This window comes from Pseudorca crassidens, chromosome 7 (genome assembly GCF_039906515.1).
Source record: "Pseudorca crassidens isolate mPseCra1 chromosome 7, mPseCra1.hap1, whole genome shotgun sequence".
NCBI lineage: Eukaryota > Metazoa > Chordata > Mammalia > Artiodactyla > Delphinidae > Pseudorca > Pseudorca crassidens.
Genome location: NC_090302.1, coordinates 112,395,542 through 112,414,205, shown reverse-complemented (window position 1 = coordinate 112,414,205; position 18,664 = coordinate 112,395,542). Strand labels below are relative to the sequence as shown.

General features: G+C 33.7%; 2 long non-coding RNA genes across 2 annotated transcripts in view; one reads left to right on the top strand and one right to left on the bottom strand.

The window, feature by feature from the left end:
• Positions 1-18,664, top strand: part of LOC137228226 (uncharacterized) — an 81,200-nt gene that overhangs the window by 51,889 nt on the left and 10,647 nt on the right. The window contains exon 2 of the long non-coding RNA XR_010945213.1: positions 710-771. This is a non-coding gene — a long non-coding RNA (uncharacterized lncRNA). The remainder of the gene's footprint in view (positions 1-709; positions 772-18,664) is intronic.
• Positions 6,995-10,358, bottom strand: LOC137228225 (uncharacterized). Its single transcript, XR_010945212.1, has 2 exons — positions 9,559-10,358; positions 6,995-7,348 (listed from the first exon to the last, which is right to left on the bottom strand). It is a non-coding gene; the product is annotated as an uncharacterized lncRNA (long non-coding RNA).

Sequence of the window (18,664 nt, the reverse complement as noted above, 5' to 3'; positions counted from 1 at the left end):
TTATTTTGCTCAGTGAATATGTATTTAGTATGTATTTATGTTTATACATATATTAGCACTTTAACTTCATTCTTTTTCTTTATAATTTTGTACTGTCTTCTGAGATCATTGTTATTATTCCTGAAAAACCACCTTTTATGTATCCTTTAGTGTCAAAATTTTTAGAGGTTAATGCTTTCACTTTCTGTCTTTCTAAAAACGATGTTTATGTTGATGTTTGCAAGATAACTTCACTGGGTAGAAATCTAGGTTGAAACATTTTCTTTTAGCATTTTAAATTTGTCATTTTGTTACAGTTGGTTTGATAATTACTGAGACATAGTTTGAAGGTAATGTATTTTTTTCTCTGTCGGCTTTAATTTTTTTTAAAAAAAATTTCAACAACTATAATAGATATGCCTAGGTGTGACTTATATCCAGCTGGAAAAAGTAATGACAGGTTATAAAAACAAAGGCTTGGTTTGGTGATGATTTTATTTAGGATGTCAGAAGGAATGGAAGAATAAATTTTCAAAAGAAAGAATTGGGTAAAAAGAAAATTATAGTAATATACATTAATTTATTTTCTAAAAGGGAATACTTTATAAGAGTTTTTGATTTAAAAAATGGGTGGTGCTGAAGAATATTAAAATTTGGAAGGAAATAAAAACAGGTACATAGGGAAAATTAATTGGGATATTTTAACTTTCTGTTACCTTATTTTTAACAGTAATATTCATCTAAATGCAGAAGACCCCTACTTCCTTCTCCACCAAAATGCCTTTTAATTAGGTAAGTCCAAATTATAGCTGTTTTATTTTTCAATGTTTAAAATGGGCAAGTATGAGATATAATTGTTTTTCTTGCATAATATCAAAGTGACTTTCTTTTTTTATTGAAGTAGAGTTAATTTACAATGTGTTAGTTTCAGGAGTATGGCAAAATGATTCAGTTTATATATATATATATGTGTGTGTGTGTGTGTATATATATATATATATATATATATATATCCATTTTCAGATTCTTTTCCATTATAGGTTATTACAATATATTGAGTATAGTTCCCTGTGCTATACAGTAGGCCCTTGTTGTTTATCTATTTTATATATAGTAGCTTTTATCTGCTAATCCCCAAATCCTAATTTGTCTCTCCCCCTCTTTCCCCTTTGGTAACCATAAGTTTGTTTTCTATGTCTGTGAGTGTATTACTGTTCTGTGAATAAGTTCATTTGTATCATTTTAGATTCCACATATAAGTTATATCATATGATATTTGTCTTGAGATATAATTTTGAGGTAGCATATCCAGGACTGCATTGATGGATTGGATGTGGGAAGTAAAAGAGAGAGGAATCAAAGATTATACTAATAGTTTCTGACTTGGCCAACCAGGTGGATGGTGGTGCCATTTACTAAGCAGAAGAACACTAGGATAAGAAAACACATTTGAGGTAGGAGATAGTGAATACTTTTTGAATATGATAAATTTTCCATATGTGATATATAAACATAGCTTTTAGGTTATTAATTATAATCTAAATTCATGGCCTTTCCTTGGGAAATAAGTAGAGTCATCTGATTGTATTTTAAATAACAGAATCAGTTGAGGGCATCCAGGACAGGTTACAGAGAAAGGAGCATAGAAGCTCATGACTAAACGCCCAGAATTTAGAGACCAGAAAGAGCAAAGTATTTCCAACACTCCAATTAGTAGGAAAGGAAGGGAGTCACAGGGACTAAGAGGAGGGAGTGTTTCAAGAACAAGGGAGTGTGTGACTTTGAACAACAGAGAACAGACAGACTACATAGATCATGTTCCTCAAGTGCCTGCTAAGAGTTGGCACCCTGGAGACCATCAGCTTTCCAAGAGGACTTCCAGAAATGTGGTGGGACAGAAAAGCAGGTACTACTGGGTTTATGAATAAAAATGTGGTCAACTGAAAACTATTTGGAAATAATTGTATTGTAAAAATATAGAAAAAAGGAACCTGGAACAACATGTGTGTCAACGGAGAACTTGTTTGTAAGATGATATTCTACGCTAGAGAATAAGAGATCTTGACTGTTTAGGAATGAAAATGTATAATTTAAGGTGTTAAATAAAGTCTTTGAGTCTACAGCACAAATGGAGAAACTTACATTTGATAAGGGAGAATCGCATGCCCATTGTAGTTCTCATTGTGATTCACTGTAACTTACTGAAAAGAAGAAGACAGGTAGATTTGCACATTTGGTGGTGGAAAATAAGAATAAGATGTAAAGATTTTGGATTGCTTAGAAAGTAAAAGACAAGTTCAGAAGCTAAAAGTGATGCATGTGAAGAAGGGTTGATAAGTGAGAATATGAGAAATAGTCATCACAGTAAGAGCAGATGTTCAAGAGTAAAGATAGTGCAGTTACTAGGTAGGGTTGAGGACCCATGGAGATCAGTGATCATGAACATAGAGTGAGACAGTTTTGTCCAATATGTGATTTTTTTCCAGCAAAATTTTCTGCACATGTGTAAGTTAAGACCCTCCAGGAACGGAGAGTTTCCACATGATTGTGAAAGAAGGAGTTTACAATTTATGAATTTTTGAAAGAAATTGAGGATCTCAGTGATGTCAAATAATAAAGTTAATGCTTATATACATACAATATAGGTTATATTGGAAGACTTTGCAGGTTAAAATTAGTTTTGAAGGTAACGTGATTTCTGCGGATAAGATCCATGATATAACATGGGAATAAGGTAGTTGGATAGAATGAAGCAAAATGTCACTAGAGATCTACAGGTCAAGGGTCTTAGAGGCTAGTAAGCTGGATGGTTTAATCACATGTAAGTTGAAGTCACCAAGAGAACAGAAGAGTTAGTTATGAGCCAGGTGCTAAATCTTTCCAAGATAATACAGAGACCAGATAGCTGTGGGTGACCACCCCCCCACACACACACAAAAAAAAACGAAGAAGAAGTGTACAGAGGGTGGAAAAGCAGAATGTCATGATTTTAACTGAATGAAGAGATTTGATAAGTGGAAAGAGACAGGTGGTTTGGAGACAGCATTGGATGAGGAGAATAATCCCCTAAGCGCACCTCATTATTCTGATGTACAGGTTCTACTTAAGAGAATATTATCCTCTTTTCAATTAAGGTAGTGGAAATACTGAAACAGTCTTAAAGAGGATAAAGATATAGTAGAGCGATTTGGTCAAAACCAGAAATTCCCTGGGGCATAGTGAAATAAGTTTGGAAGCAAGGGGAGGGTGGTAGGAAGGAGATGATAAACATTTATAATAAGAGATAAGGAAATTATGCATAACGTCAGAAACCTATAGACTCCTGGTGGAATTGAGAAAAACAGGTGAGCAGTATTAGTATTTATTAATTCAGTGAATATTTATGGAGTAACTTCAATCGGCAATTATCAACATATAGCAAACAAAACAGAGTAGCCCTTGCTCTGATCGAGCTGACAGTCTAATGGATAGTAGCAGAATATAAATAATTATAGAGGGATAGTGCTCTGGCAAAAATGCAGCAAGATGAGGGATATGGAGTGTTAATGTGGTGCTGGAGTGTTATTTTACATACAGTATTCAGGGAAAACTCTGTTTAAGGGATACTTGAACAGGATACGGTGGGTGTCAGGTTTGTGGTAGGAGATAGAGTGGGAAGAAGTTAGGAGCTAGAATGTGGAGGACCTATGAACTACTAAAAGTCCTTAATGTTTACTTGGAGTGAGTGGGAAACCACTGCAGGATTTGGAGCATAAGGGGAATTTTATCGGAAAGACATTTTAGATGTGGTATTGTGGTCGCTTCATTGAGAATTGACTCTAATGGGATGTAGCAGCATCAGGAATATCAATTTAAAGGTTATTGAAATAATTCATACAAAAGTTGATGGTTTGGACCAGCCTGATAGTAGAAGAGGTAGGAGAAAATGTTGGTTTCTTCCTGTACCTTGAAGGTAGAATCAGTATCATTTGGTGCTGAATTGCAGGTGAGGCAGAAGAGAAAGAAAATCATCCAGGAGACCCCTCTGTGTAGGTGAGTATGGTTTTCCTGTTAAGAAGGTAAAATGGAATCAGTCTATACTGAGATGGAATTGACAAAGAAGAGGTGTGTGGTTTGGGAATGAGGAGTTTGGTTTAGGACATCTATGTACAGTTGTCCAGTGGGCTGTTAAGGAAATAGGTGTACACTGTAGTTATAATTTGAAATGAAATAGCATGTAGTGGTTTTTATATCCAAGAGACTGGTCGAGGTCATGTGGAGAGTAAAGAGAGAGATTTTGAGAATATAGCCTGGGAGATTCCATATTTCAGAGATTAGGAAAGGAGGAGGAAACAGCAAACTGGTTGACAGAGATTGACTTAAGTTGAAATAGTAGTTCCTCTTTCTTGTATCACTCCTTCCCTTCCTGTCCTTTTCCTTCTTATTTCTTAGCTCATTTATTTTTAAAAGAACTCTGTTAGGAGTTTCTGAGATTCTAGTAGTCACTGTTTCATTTAATATGGTTTATATTTAAGACCTCTCTGTTAGCATTTGCCTAGCATATGTTAACAAAGATCAAAGACTCAGGCCTTCTGCAATTATTTATCCACATTTTGGCATGGGCTTTCAAAGTGATCATTGCAGTTTTGTTAAATGGGATTAATTTTGCATGTGGCAGAAACGTGGAATTAGAGAAAAATCCTTAGAAGGATACATTTAAGATGGTACTATTGCACAGTTTTTGAATGATTAAAGATGGATAATAGTCTGCAGTTACAAAGGAGAATTGTTCTCACTGGGTAATTTTAGAAGAGAAAAATAAAAATCCACAAACTACCAAAAATATAAAAGAGTTGATTGAACTATTCATAATTTTGAGTTGCTGTTAAAAATTTCCAAAGCTCCATTGAACTGGAAACACTGTATTTGAAATGGAGAAAACATTTCTACACTTTGCATCTTTATATATGACTGTATTTTTTGGAGGGAGCTTAATTTAACAGATTGAAGCTAATTTGGGGGAAAATATTCTGATTTGCTCATTATCCTTCCCAACTCACAAGGGAACATGTGACAAATCTTCGTAAAATCTTTCTATCTGAGAGCTACGTACATTCCACATATTAATGAAGCTCTGTAATGGGAATGTAACGCTGGAAATCTGGTTATTAGAAATAATAATGTCTCGGGAATTAAGAAACCCTTGGCTATGTGTTGAGAATTAGAATATCTCAAGGCCATAATGTTGCCTGGCTACTGAATAATACACTCTTATTCTAAAATACTCCTTTTTAGAGGAATGTGAACTATATTTAAATTTCTGTTCAAATTTTATTTTAAAAAATATCACATGATTTCTCTAACCATAGTTGCCAATGGTTTGTAAAATAATTTAAGTTTAGACACTTAAATCCATTAATAAGAAACTGGTCATATTATTTATGATTAAAAATATTTTCATAGATCACTTCATAAACACTGATTATATATTTATGCATGCATATGTAATATGCATTTATATGTCTTGGCTATGTATATAATGTAAGTTTGTTGAAGTCTGTATTTATACTTCTCATGTGTACTACTGCCTGGATATATGTATGTGCTGTAAAGGTGCTAGGCTTATCAATAGAAGAACTTTTAAAGTTCTACTTCCTGTCCTATTCCTAGCTTTTTGCATGTGGCAATCTTTATTCTTGGAGATACCTTTTTCTTACGTGTAAAGTAGAATTAGGATTAAAAGTACTCTTCTGCATATTTAAAACAACTGTTATAAGGATGAAATTTGAGTTTTAAAGTACTGCTGAATATATCTATATAGGAAATTAATTCAGAGTTAAGGGCTAGGAAATATTATCAGAATAATTTATGAATAACTAACTCCAAGGAGACAAAATTATTCAGTAAATATTGAGTATTGAGCATACGACTGAGTATACTACATACTGAGGATTCAGTGGAAAAAATATTCTGATATCATAAAACTTACATTCTGGTGAGTTGGGACAGTGGTGAGTTGGCACAGATGATGAACAATATACAGTATATTGGAAGATGATAGATTATTTGAAGAAAAAAATTTAACGGGGTAAGAAAAATGATGTGCCTGGAGGGTTAAAATTTAAATAAAATGGTATCATTGGGAAGATAACATTGGAATGACTTGAAAACTTTAAGAAGTAAACTGTAAGGACATTTGGAGGAATAACATTACAGAGAAAGGGAAGCTCAGTGCAAAAGTGTGAGATCATAGTGGTAGCCTAAGGAAGTTTTTAAAAAATATTTTGAACTGAACAAAAGTTAAAATGCAACATATAAAAATTTTGGAAATGCAGCTAAAGCAATGCTAGGAGGGAAATGTATAGCACTGAACATATATTTAAAAAGAGCAAAAGTCTCAAATCAACAATCTAAGCTTCCATTTTAAGAAACCACAGAAGGAAGAAACTAAAACCCAAAGCAAGCAGAGTGAAAGAAATTTAGATAAAAGAAGAAATCAATGAAATTGAAAACCAAGCATATTAGGGAATCATTAGTGAAAGCAAACCTGTTTTTTGATGTCAATGAAATTGATAAATCTCCAAAGAGATCATGAAAATGAAAAAATGAGAAGATGCAATTCAATGATATCAGAAATGAATTATGGAACATCGTGACTGACTTTCTCAGACATTAAATAGTAAAAATTAGGACCCAAAAAACTGTGCCCATAACTTTGGCAAATTAGATGAGATGAAGAATTCTTTAAAAGACACAAACTAAACTATAAAACTTCCTCAAGAAGAAAGAGGCACCCTGAATAATTACTTACCTGTCAAATTCTTCTGTGAAAGAAAACTTGTCTAGTTGGTTTCATTGCTGAAATCTACCAGATATTTTTAAAGGAAATATACCAATTATTCAAATATAATTGCTATACCCAATTGGAATACTTCTCTTCAGAAAATAGAAGAGAAGGGACACTTCTGAAGTCTTTTATGAGGCTAGAACTATCCTAATATATCATGATCAAGCAGGATTTATTCCACAGATACCATGATCAAGCAGGATTTATTCCACAGATACCAGGATGGTTCAGTGTCCACAAATCAACCAATCAATGTGATACACCATGTTAACAAAATGGAGGTTAAAAATCATATGATCATTTCAATAGATGCAGAAGAAGTATCTGACAAAATCAAACATTCATTTATAATAAAAAAAATCCCTCAACAAGTTAGGCGTAAAAGAAATGTAACTCAGTGTACTAAAGACCATATATGACAAATCCATAGCCAGCATCATTTTCAACAGTGAAAAGCTTTTCCTCCAAGATCAGGAATAAGACAAGGGTGCCCACTCTCACCATTTGTATTCAACATGGTACTGAACGTCCTAGCCATGGCAACTAGCAAGAAAAAGAAATAAAAGGCATTCAAATTGGAAAGAAAGAAGTATAACTTTCCCTGTTTGCAGACGGCATGATATTATATACAGAAAACCCGAAGGACTCCACCAAAAACTGTTAGAACTAATAATTGAATTTAGTAAAGTTACATAATAAAAAATCAATATACAAATGTGTTGCAATTCTATAAATAACACACTATCAAAAAGAGAAATTAAAGAAACAATCCTATTTTATCACATCAAAAAGAATACCCAAGATTAATTTAACCAAGGAGGCAAAAGTTCTGTACACAGAAAACTACAAACATTAATTAAAGAAATTAAAGGCACAAATAAATGCAAAGGTAGTCTGTGTTCATTGATTGGAAATTAATACTGTTACAATGTCTGTAACCCAAAGCAATCTGCAGATTACATGCAATCCCTCTCAAAATTCAAACAGCATTTTTCACAGAAAACGGACAAACAATCCTAAAATTTACATAGAACCACAAAAGACTGAATAGCCAAAGCAATCATAAGAAAGAAAAAACAAAGGTGGAGGCATCATGCTTTCTGATTTCAAACTATATTACAATGCAGTAATAAAATAGTGTGGTGTTGGCATAAAAACACACACCTTGAACAATCAGTCAAATAGAGAGCCTATTAAAAAAATCACACATATATGGTCAGTTAATTTACAACAAAGTAGCCAAGAATACACAGTGGAGAAGGACAGTCTCTTCAATAAGTGGTGCTGGGGAAACTAGGCTGCCACATGCCGAAGAATGAAGCTGGATCCCTATCTTACACTGTACACAAAAATCAAGTCAAAATGGATTAAACTTGAATGTAATATCAGACACTGTAAACTCCTAGAAAAAAACCATGAGGAGTAAGGTCCTTGACATCAGTCTTGGCAATGACTTTTATGTTTGACACCAAAAGCAAAGGCAATGAAAACAAAAAATAAGACAACCTCAAGCCAAAAAGCTTCTGCACAGCAAAGGCAACCATCAACAAAATGAAAAGGCAACTTATGGAATGGGAGAAATTATTTGAAAACCATGCATCTGATATGGGTTAATAGCCAAAATGTATAAAGAACTCATACAATTCAATAGCAAATAATAATAATAATCTGATTAAAAATAGGCAGAGGAACTGAATAGACATTTTTCAATGAAGTCAAGCGGCCAACCAGTACATGAAAAGATGCTCAACTTCACTAATCATCAGGGAAATGCAAATCAACACAACAACGAGACATCACCCCATCCCTGCTAGAAAGGCTATCATCAAAAACACAAGAGATAACAAGCGTTGGTGAGGATGTGGAAAAACGGGGACCCTTATTCACTGTTGATGGAAATGCAAATTGGTGTAGCCGCTATGGAAAACAGTATACAGGGTCCTCAAAAAACTAAAAATAGAACTGCCATATAATCCAGCAATCCCACTCAACAGGAAACAAAAACACTATTTTGAAGAGATATCTATACCCCCATATTCATTTCAACATTATTTAAAATAGCCAAGACATGAAAACAACCTAAGTGTCCATCTACGGATGAATGGATGAAGCAGATATACACACACACACACACACACACACACATACATATATACACACATGTATGCAATGAAATATTATTCCACCATAAAGGAAATCCTGTCATTTTTGACAATAAGGATGGACCTTGAGGGCATTATGCTAAGTAAATAATTCAGGCACAGGAAGACATACAATGTATTATCTCACATGTGGAATCTACAATCACTGAGTTTATAGAAGCAGACAACAAATTGGTGGTTGTCAGACATGAGGGGTGGGGGAAATGGGTGAAGGTGCTCAAAAGGTACAAACTTCCAGTTATAAGATAAATAAGTTTTAGGCATGTGATAGTCTGATGACTTTAGTTAACAATATTGTTTTGTGTATTTGAAAATTACTGTAGATTAGGTCTTAAAAATTCTCGTCACACAAAAAATCTGTAATCATGTGAGGTGACAGATGTTAACTTATTGTAGTAATCATTTCAAATCATTATGTTGTCTACCTGAAACGAATATACCATTATACATCAATTGTATCTCAATAAAACTGAGGGAAAAAAGAAAAATCAACAAAACATAAAAATAAGCATTTTAAAGAAAAGGAAAATTGAAAGGCCAAGCATCACTTGAATAGATCTTCATAATAGACATATTAAAACTACAACTTACATCATTTTATCGGTCGCATGGCAAGGAGCTGCCGGTGGCCTCAGGATCTGAGTATTGTCTCCATCAAGAAACTGAAACTTTCAACCTACAACCATAAGGAAATGAATTCTCTAAGAACCTGGATGATCTTGGAAGCAGCCCTATCCCCATTTGAGTCTCTAATGTGAGGGCATCCCTGACTGAACCTGCATTACATCCCAGTAAGCCCCTGACACGGAGGATTCAGGTAGACGGTATGCCAGGAACTCTACCTACAGAGACTGTGAGTTAATAAATGTGTGTTGGTTTAAGCCACTGAATGTGTGGTCATTTGTTATGCATAACTAGAAAACAAATACAATCTTTGATCTCCATTTCATCAAATGTGAAATGGAGGTAATACTCTCTGGTTCACAGTAGGATTTTGGAAATCAAATATACTGTTTATTTATATTCTATTTTTAAATTGTTATACTTTTATTTTTCCATATCTGAATTTAATTTCTTTTACGAGTCCTCATTCCTTTGGGTGTTAGCAATGTAAATTCAGTTACTTCTCCATTTTTCTCTGGGATATTGGTTTTCGAACCTAATTACTAGGGTAGGTACAGACTTGCCAAGATCTTGGGCCCACAGGAGGTTATCTGGTTTATCATCAATGCATGAGATGTGCTCTCTCCCACTGAATTAAACTGGTGTTTTGCAAGAGTATCTTTTGAAAAATGGATTTGGAAATTAACTTTCTTTCTGAACAAATGTAACCTGGTGCTTTCCTTTGCAGTCCTCTCAGCAATAATGTTACTTTAGCTGTTTTTGCTGGATCAGTGCAATTCTATGTAGTTTTGGATTCTACTTTTATAGAGAGAAATTTAAAAACCGTTATCCCAGAAGGCACTGTTGTGCACTTTCTCAGGAAAAAAAAAATCAAATGGCTTACCAGAAAGTCCACTGTGTTTTGTTAGAAAATTGCACGAAGTGTTGATCCTTTGTTCCACTATTGGATAAAGCATCTTAATAGTCAATGCACTGGAGACTGCTGGCCCAGTAAAATCCATTTATCAAGTATACACCTTTCTTTCTTCCTCTACTTCTTGAAAAAACATAACTCGAGTTCCTCCAGCACATACTGATTTGCAATGTACAATGTCATTGGTGTCTTGATTTTTTTTTAATTTAGAAAGTCATTCTTAACTATTATGATGGCATACACTCTAACAGTTATTATTGATTTATAAATCAGGCATGCGATGCAACAACTGTTAATAAGGAAAAATACACTTAATCTTACATTTAAAATGTGTGAAATATGTAAAAAAATTATATATTTTTTTCTTTTTCTCTGAAACTACTAGTTCATAGACTATACAAAACCACCTGTGTTCTTTGGACCAATCTTGCAGAAAGCTTCTCATGGGGGAGAATAAGAAACAGCCATCTGTATCCTTGGTCCCTGAAACATGGTTTGTATATGTGGCACGGTAATTTACTGAGACACTCATTTCTGTCTCCTTATATGTGTGAAACAGAAAGGCTGAAAAGAATATTTTCTGTTATGCTTGTTCCTATCTCTCACCTATTAAAAACATTCTAATCACACCTAGGTTTTCTAGGGTCAAGACTTTTCTTATTGCCAAAGGAACTGTCTTTGAATTTCCAGGGCCTATTGAAAGAAAATCTTCAGGCAGCTGACAAGTAGCTCAGCATCATTAAAAGCAGCAAGAAAAGGTATGGTCTCCCTGTCATGAAGAAGCTGGTGTGAAGGGCAAATCTGTGCCTAAATGATATCAAGGGCTGGCAGAGAACAGAGGACAGGCCAAAAGCTTCTTGTAGCAGAAGTGGCAAAGGCTTCTGTGCTGAGGCCTCTTCCCATTGACAACATAAACCCCCTGGCATCATTTCCTATCCAGTAGAAATGGGTAGGGGCCCTGAGATTGGCTCAATCCAGATGTCCCGATATCCACGCTAAGTATGTAAAGTGCTCACACTGGGTTTAACTTCCCTTAGAAATTTTAAAACGTGGTTATGTTTCTTGCCTATGAGTTCTAAAAAACAAATTCTTGTCTGCTCTCATGTCAGATACCTGAAAATAAAAGAAAAATATGAGTGGAGAAATAAGGGTTGAAAGAAGGAAGGTAGAACATTTAAATAAGAAAAAGGTCCCTTGGCTGGTAATTTGGGAGTCATTAAGAATAAGACTGGAATACTCAGTTTTTCTTAGGAACAAATTATTCTTGATTCTCTGAAAGTTTTGAAATAATGTCATCTAGGGATAAGAGTGTGGTAAGAGGTTATAATAACTGAATTTTTATATGATTACACATTCTACAAAAAATTCTCTTGGATGCTTTGCCAGATGTAATCCTAACAAGATTTTAGGATTACATAAAATATACAGATGATATAGATTAAAAAAATTTTTTTTTTATTCCTCACCAGGACTAAATAGTACTTCTTTTAGGAAGCAAGTGAATAGTCTCTGGTGAAGCTCTTTTAAATTCCCTGTGTAGGTGCCTCAGTGGTTTTAGTGATGACTGGGGACATATTTAATTCAGGATATACTATGATTTTCATAGATAACCTACACTCTATATTCAACTAGGCAACAGGATAATTTTAAAAGTTGTTTGATTACTGTCTACCTAAAATGTACATTGCATTTTTGGCAAATGCAACTTAATTGTAATTTTGTTCACTCATAGTAAAATGCTAATTATATTCTGTTACTTATTTTATATTCATGACCTTAAGCAACGTAGATGAACTGAAAAATTAAAATGAAAGGTGAATTCTGAAACTGAAATACATGATTTTTATACTCTGGGCAGTTCTGCCCTTTTCCTCCTAAGAATGCTATCCCTCCAGATGTCTTTGATTCAGAAATTTATATAATGCTAATAATATTCCACATACTGGTGTCTAGAAAAACATACAGAAATGTTGAGTGTGGGAGAAGTAATTCAAACCGTCATGAAAACTAATCAAATATGTTAACATTAAGTTTTTAAATACAAGAAACAAGTACAAAAATAAATCTGATAAAGTACAGTTAACTCATCACATTTCATGGAAATACTTCCCCATTTTGAATTGTAGGTAAGGTGTCTTCTTCCATATTTCAAGTTACAATTTGAGGATAACCAATTTTTCGGAAATCTTTGGAATCTTGATTCTTCTGGAAGCAAATAAACTAGCATAATTGTAATTTTTATGTTAAAAACAGAAAAATGAATTTAAACTTTTCTGAGAAACTAAATCAGGGCTTTAAAATCACGCAAAGCATTAACAGAAGCTATATGGGGCTTCCTTTATCTGGTAGAGGCACCCTAGTTTAATGGAATCAATTAACCAACTGTAAACTCAAATATAAACATACCAACAAGAATGAATAAAACATAAGAGCAGTGTTTCCAAGAGACAACAGAAAATGAACACCAAGACGCATTTGATTGAACTCACAGAAAATCAAAGAGAAAAATATAAAAACAAAAGAAAACAGTTACCTTCAAATGACTGACATCTGACAGCCAGAGACAGTAAAATGTCTTCCATCTGCTGAAAAAAAATGGCCAAGTTAGAATTCTGTAACCAGTGACAATATCTGTCAAGTTCGGAGGAAAAATGGCATTGAGATAAATAAAAACTGGGAGATTTCACTGCAGGAGACCCACACTAAAGGAAATTGTCTAGGATGTATTTCAGGCAACAAGAAATGATTCCAGTGGCAAGTGTCTTTATGTGAAGTAATGAAGAGCAAAAAACTTAAACAACAAATCCAAACTAAAAACGATAAATAAAAATCACTGTGTGTGTGTGTAAAACAATGATGGTGATTCTTGATAACTTATTCTTTCTCTCCCCAAAGAGATAAGAAAATGAGAGTAGCAAGTTAATTCATGATTAAGGATTTTAAATTATGTGGTGGAAAAAATATTCCTCAGGAGTGGTTCTTTTTCTTTTAACTTCTTTCGATTTTTTCTTTGATGAACATGTCAAGTTATATAATAAAATAGTCAGAAATTATAAAACTAAATATAAAGATTATTATCACCATGAAGAAGATTTGTGTGTGGTCCTCGACATTCATGAGAGACTCTGCTAAAATGTTGTTTACTGTCATTTTTTTTTTTTTGCAACTTGAGATAGTGGAGTCTTGATGTGCATCAAGATAATGTTGTAAACGAACAAGGTAAGTGATCAGCATCATAACTTCAGATCCTTCACTGCAATCCTGGTAAACTGAAGTACTTGACATTCAACAAAGAGCTCAATCAGAGGGAACACATTCATTCATTCTAGTTGAAATATAGTTAATTTACCATGTTATGTTAGTTTCTGGTGTACAGCAAAGTGATTCAGTTATACATATATATAAAACATATATACTTTTTCCACATTCTCTTCCATTATAGGTTATTACAAGATACTGAGTATAGTTCCGTGTGCTATACAAGAGGACCTTGTTGTTGATCTATTTTATGTATAGTAGTTTGCATCAGTTAATCCCAAGCCTCTAATTTATCCCTGCCCCCCCTTGCCCTTTGGCAACCATAAATTACTTTTTCTATGTCTATGGGTCTGTTTCTGTTTTGTAAATAAGTTCATTTGTATCATATTTTTAGATTCCACATATAAGCGATATCATATGGTATTTGTCTTTCTCTGACTTACTTCAGTTAGTATGACAATCTCGAGGTCCATCCATACTGCTGCAAATGACACTATTTCATTCCTTTTTATAACTGCATAGAATTCCATTGTATTTATCCATTCATCTGTAGACGGACATTTAGGTTGCTTCCATGTCTTGGCTGTTGTAAATAGTGCTGCAATGAACACAGGGGCGCATGTGTCTTTTTGAATTAGAGTTTCAGAGAGAACACTTTTAATAGATGACAGATGTGATTCCCTTTAAGAAAATATGATAGCCAAGCATATAAATATAATTGGTTCATTTGCATTGTATAACATTTATTTTAGATTTAAGTATAATTACTCTTTTATAAAGCAGGCTTCTTATAGCAAGTTTAAGCATTTCTCACAAACCATTTATGTTTTAAAAGGGTGAGGGCCAGAGAAGCATGTGAGTTCCAAGAAGGGGATCTCTTTACTACTTCAGTAAAATGACTCATTTCTGAAAGAGTGAGCACTTTTTAAAATCTTCAAACACATTTATGTGATTAACAGACAACTCATGCTTGAATTAGAACTATTCACATCAGCAACATGTCCCAAATACCCATCACTGAATGAAATTTACTAATGTCACTTCTTTAGTATTTATAAACTATTTGATTGAAGAGTAATTGCTTGCTTATAAATATAATATCTCTTATGCTTTAGAATGTTTGATTAAAATATTGATTAAAATAGCATCTATATAATGCTTCTCCTTATTACATTTAACTTAAACTCTCAGACTTTTTTTATTCCCTAGAATCTCATGAAAGGATTTTTACAATTTAGTTTTGGTTTTTAAACGTATTTTAGTAGCTCATAAGTGTCTTGGTTTGCTAACAAGATGTATGGCAGAGAGAACAAATCACTTTGAGCTGATAGGACAGCATAAGTAAAGGCAGGAGGCAAGAAGAAATGGCGTTAAGGAGAGGGCATACTCTACAGGGAAGAAGCGTGAGGGGTGAGTATATGGTCTTTAAGGTCAGTAACATACTGCAGACTCGATATCATGTAACTTTTAAAAGTCAGGTTATTTGTATGTGGTTTGATAAGTAACAGAGTTAACACTGAATGAACGGAAGGAGATATAAAATAAAATGAGTTTGGCAAATTTAAGCCAATGAAGTAAAGGAAGAGAGAGAAAGACTAATTTGGAGCCCTCTGCAACAACCCAAGATTGAGGGGTATTATAAGCTAAGGAAGTAAATGTGACATTTTGAGTTATAATAATAGTAGTAGTAAGAATAATTTTAAATAATATCTGAGCACTAAAAGCTACTACATGATTAGTATATGCAGGCATTCTTGAAAAACAAAAATACTGAAAGGCAATTTCAAATGGGAAGTAAAACATAGAAACTGTAAATGTTCTCCAAAAAAGGAGAATGGGAAAATTGAGGCACCACTAATAGAAGTGAAGGACTTAAGAAAAAAGATTCATTCAACAGGTATTGATCTTCTAATATACACAAGGAATTATGGTAAATAATGGGGATGAAAAGGTAAAGAAGACTAGACATGTTATTGCTTCAGTAGATTTTAAATTTGGTGGGCAAAACAAGCATTAATTAAATAAACCACACAGAGAAGTGAAATTACAACCACGATCAAGTTTACAAAGGAGAGGCTCCTGGGAATTCACTTTTAGAGGGTTACAGTAGGGAACAGCACTAGGCTATGATCAAATCCTGAGGAATGCCCACAGTTGGGCACAGCAGTGAAATGTTTCAGTGCCAAGGACCAGGTAGGTGTGTTTTGAGACTGAAGAAAGAACGAAGGAAGGTTGGTGTTAAATCACTCACTGGCCAAATAAAACTTATATGTAAATGAAAATCTGTTAAATTTTGACCTTCTTTAGTTTCATTAAATATGGCATCCCACTAAACACTGAGAACAGATGAATTATATATAATTCATGTGTATTATATATACTTTACCCTTGCTAGTCTTGTTTGATAATAACATTTTTCCAGATATCATTTTAACACTCTCCAAATATCGTATCTAGAATTTCAGGCTGAATGACACAAATAATATTATTATTCCTGCTATAATTTCTGTTATAACACAATATACTCTTCACCTGCCAAGCATCTTATATAAATTACTGCAGTCTTAAATGTTATTTTAACACTGTGTTTGGACTCCAACAGAGAATTCTACTAATTATTATGAGCCCCTTTCTATGTTATTAGATAATTCTTTGAACATGAGATAGTTGGGGTTACTTCTGGTCATAATGTAGCCACCCTTTGCCTTACCATTTACTGTCTATTTCCATAACTGTTAAATATCTGTCATCTTTATTAAAAATTAAGCTAATTTAATCAGCACTGATTAAGACAACTGTTAGATTCGGATGAGGAATTGATTAGTACTGAAGTCATATTACCATGCAATTTGCAAATTATCTTTTATCAAAAAGAATATATTCAACTCATCTTTCAGAGGGCTTATTTATGGTAATATAGATTTTAAATAATTTTTACAACTCCATTGAATAATTTATGGCCTTTTCCTTTTTTATGATATATTTACAACATACTGTGCAATCACTCTTCTACTCCCATTGTATGTTACGTTGGCTTTATAACTGTACATAGAAACAAATCAGTAGGCATACTACTACAAGCAGTGGTGAGTCACATCTTCACATTGACTAAATTTACATAGAATATATACACATAGGCATTCTTTATTATAAAGTTTAAATACATGTAATCATCTTATTAGTAAGTTAATTTTTAATGTTAGCTTCTTGAAGTCTACTGAAAGAAAACTCAAACTTTCTTCTTGAAATGTGTTTGTTTAATAATTTATCAGATGAATTTTAATAGCTGTATGGTTTTAAGCTCATGTTTCAGTGTGTGGGAAGAATCAAGATATTTATCACCTAGGTCAATTTGATATTTTAATTTTTCAAAAATATTCTTATTAAACACATGGGAATATGTGACTAGCATAAATTGTGTAAATATATCACCACCACTGTAATATTTCATACAGACCCTTTAAATTAGAGCTTTATATTTGACTTGACTAATATTTTGATGCCTATTTTTGTGATCATTAAATGATGCAAGCTCATTTAAAGGGAAGGTTGCCAAGTAATGAAAAATAAAAAGCTACCTGCATTTTGATTATTCAGGGAAGACTTAGAGGAAAACGCAGGCACAACACTCTTTGACATAAATCACAGCAACATCTTTTTTGATCTATCTCCTAGAGTAATGGAACTAAAACCAAAAATAAACAAAGGGGACCTAATTAAACTTAAAAGCTTTTGCACTGCAAAGGAATCCATAAACAAAATGAAAAGACAGCCTGCAGAATGGGAGAAAATATTTGCAAATGATGTGACTGACAAGGGATTAATCTCCAAAATTTACAAACAGCTCACGCAGCCCAATATCAAAAAAACAAACAACCCAATCAAAAAATGGGCAGGAGACCTAAATAGACATTTCTCCAAAGAAGACATAAAGATGGCCAAGAGGCACATGAAAAGATGCTCAACATCGCTAATTATTAGAGAAATGCAAATTGAAACCACAATGGGGTATCACCTCACACCAGTCAGAATGGCCGTCATCAAAAAGTCTGCAAACAATAAATGCTGGAGAGGGTGTGGAGAAAAAGGAACCCTCTCGCACTGATGGTGGGAATGTAAATTGGTGCAGCCACTATGGAGAACAGTATGGAGGTTCCTTAAAAAACTAAAAGTAGAGCTACCATATGATCTAGAAATCCCACTCCTGGGCATATATCCAGAGAAAGACATGGTTGGAAAGGATACATGCACCACAATGTTCACTGCAGCACTGTTTTTACAATAGCCAAGACATGGAAGCAATCTAAGTGTCCACTGACAAATGAATGAATAAAGAAGATGTGGTACATATGTACACAATGAAATACCCCTTAGCCATTAAAAAGAAAAATGAAATAATGCCATTTGCAGCAACATGGATGGACCTGGAGATTATCATACTAAGTGAAGTAAGTCAGACAAATATCATATGATATGGCTTATTGCAGAGTCTAAAAAAAATGATACAAATGAACTTATCTACAAAGCAGAAAAGATTCACTGACTTAGAAAACAAACTTATGGCTACTGGGGGGGGGGGGAGGGATAGTTAGGGAGTTTGGGATTGACATGTACACACTCCCATATTTAAAACAGATTGCCAACAAGGTCCTACTGTATAGCACAGGGAACTCTGCTCAATACTCTGTAATAACCTTAAATGGGAAAAGAATTTGAAAAAGAGTAGATACATGTATATGTACACCTGAAACTAATAACATTGTTAATCAACTACACTCCAATATAAAATAAAAAATTTTTAAAAGCTATCTGCATTTTGATTATTCAGGAGCACTTACTAATTTTTTGTGTCATTTCATTAGACTTTTTCCTGTGTAGATGAATACATAATGTAGCTTACAG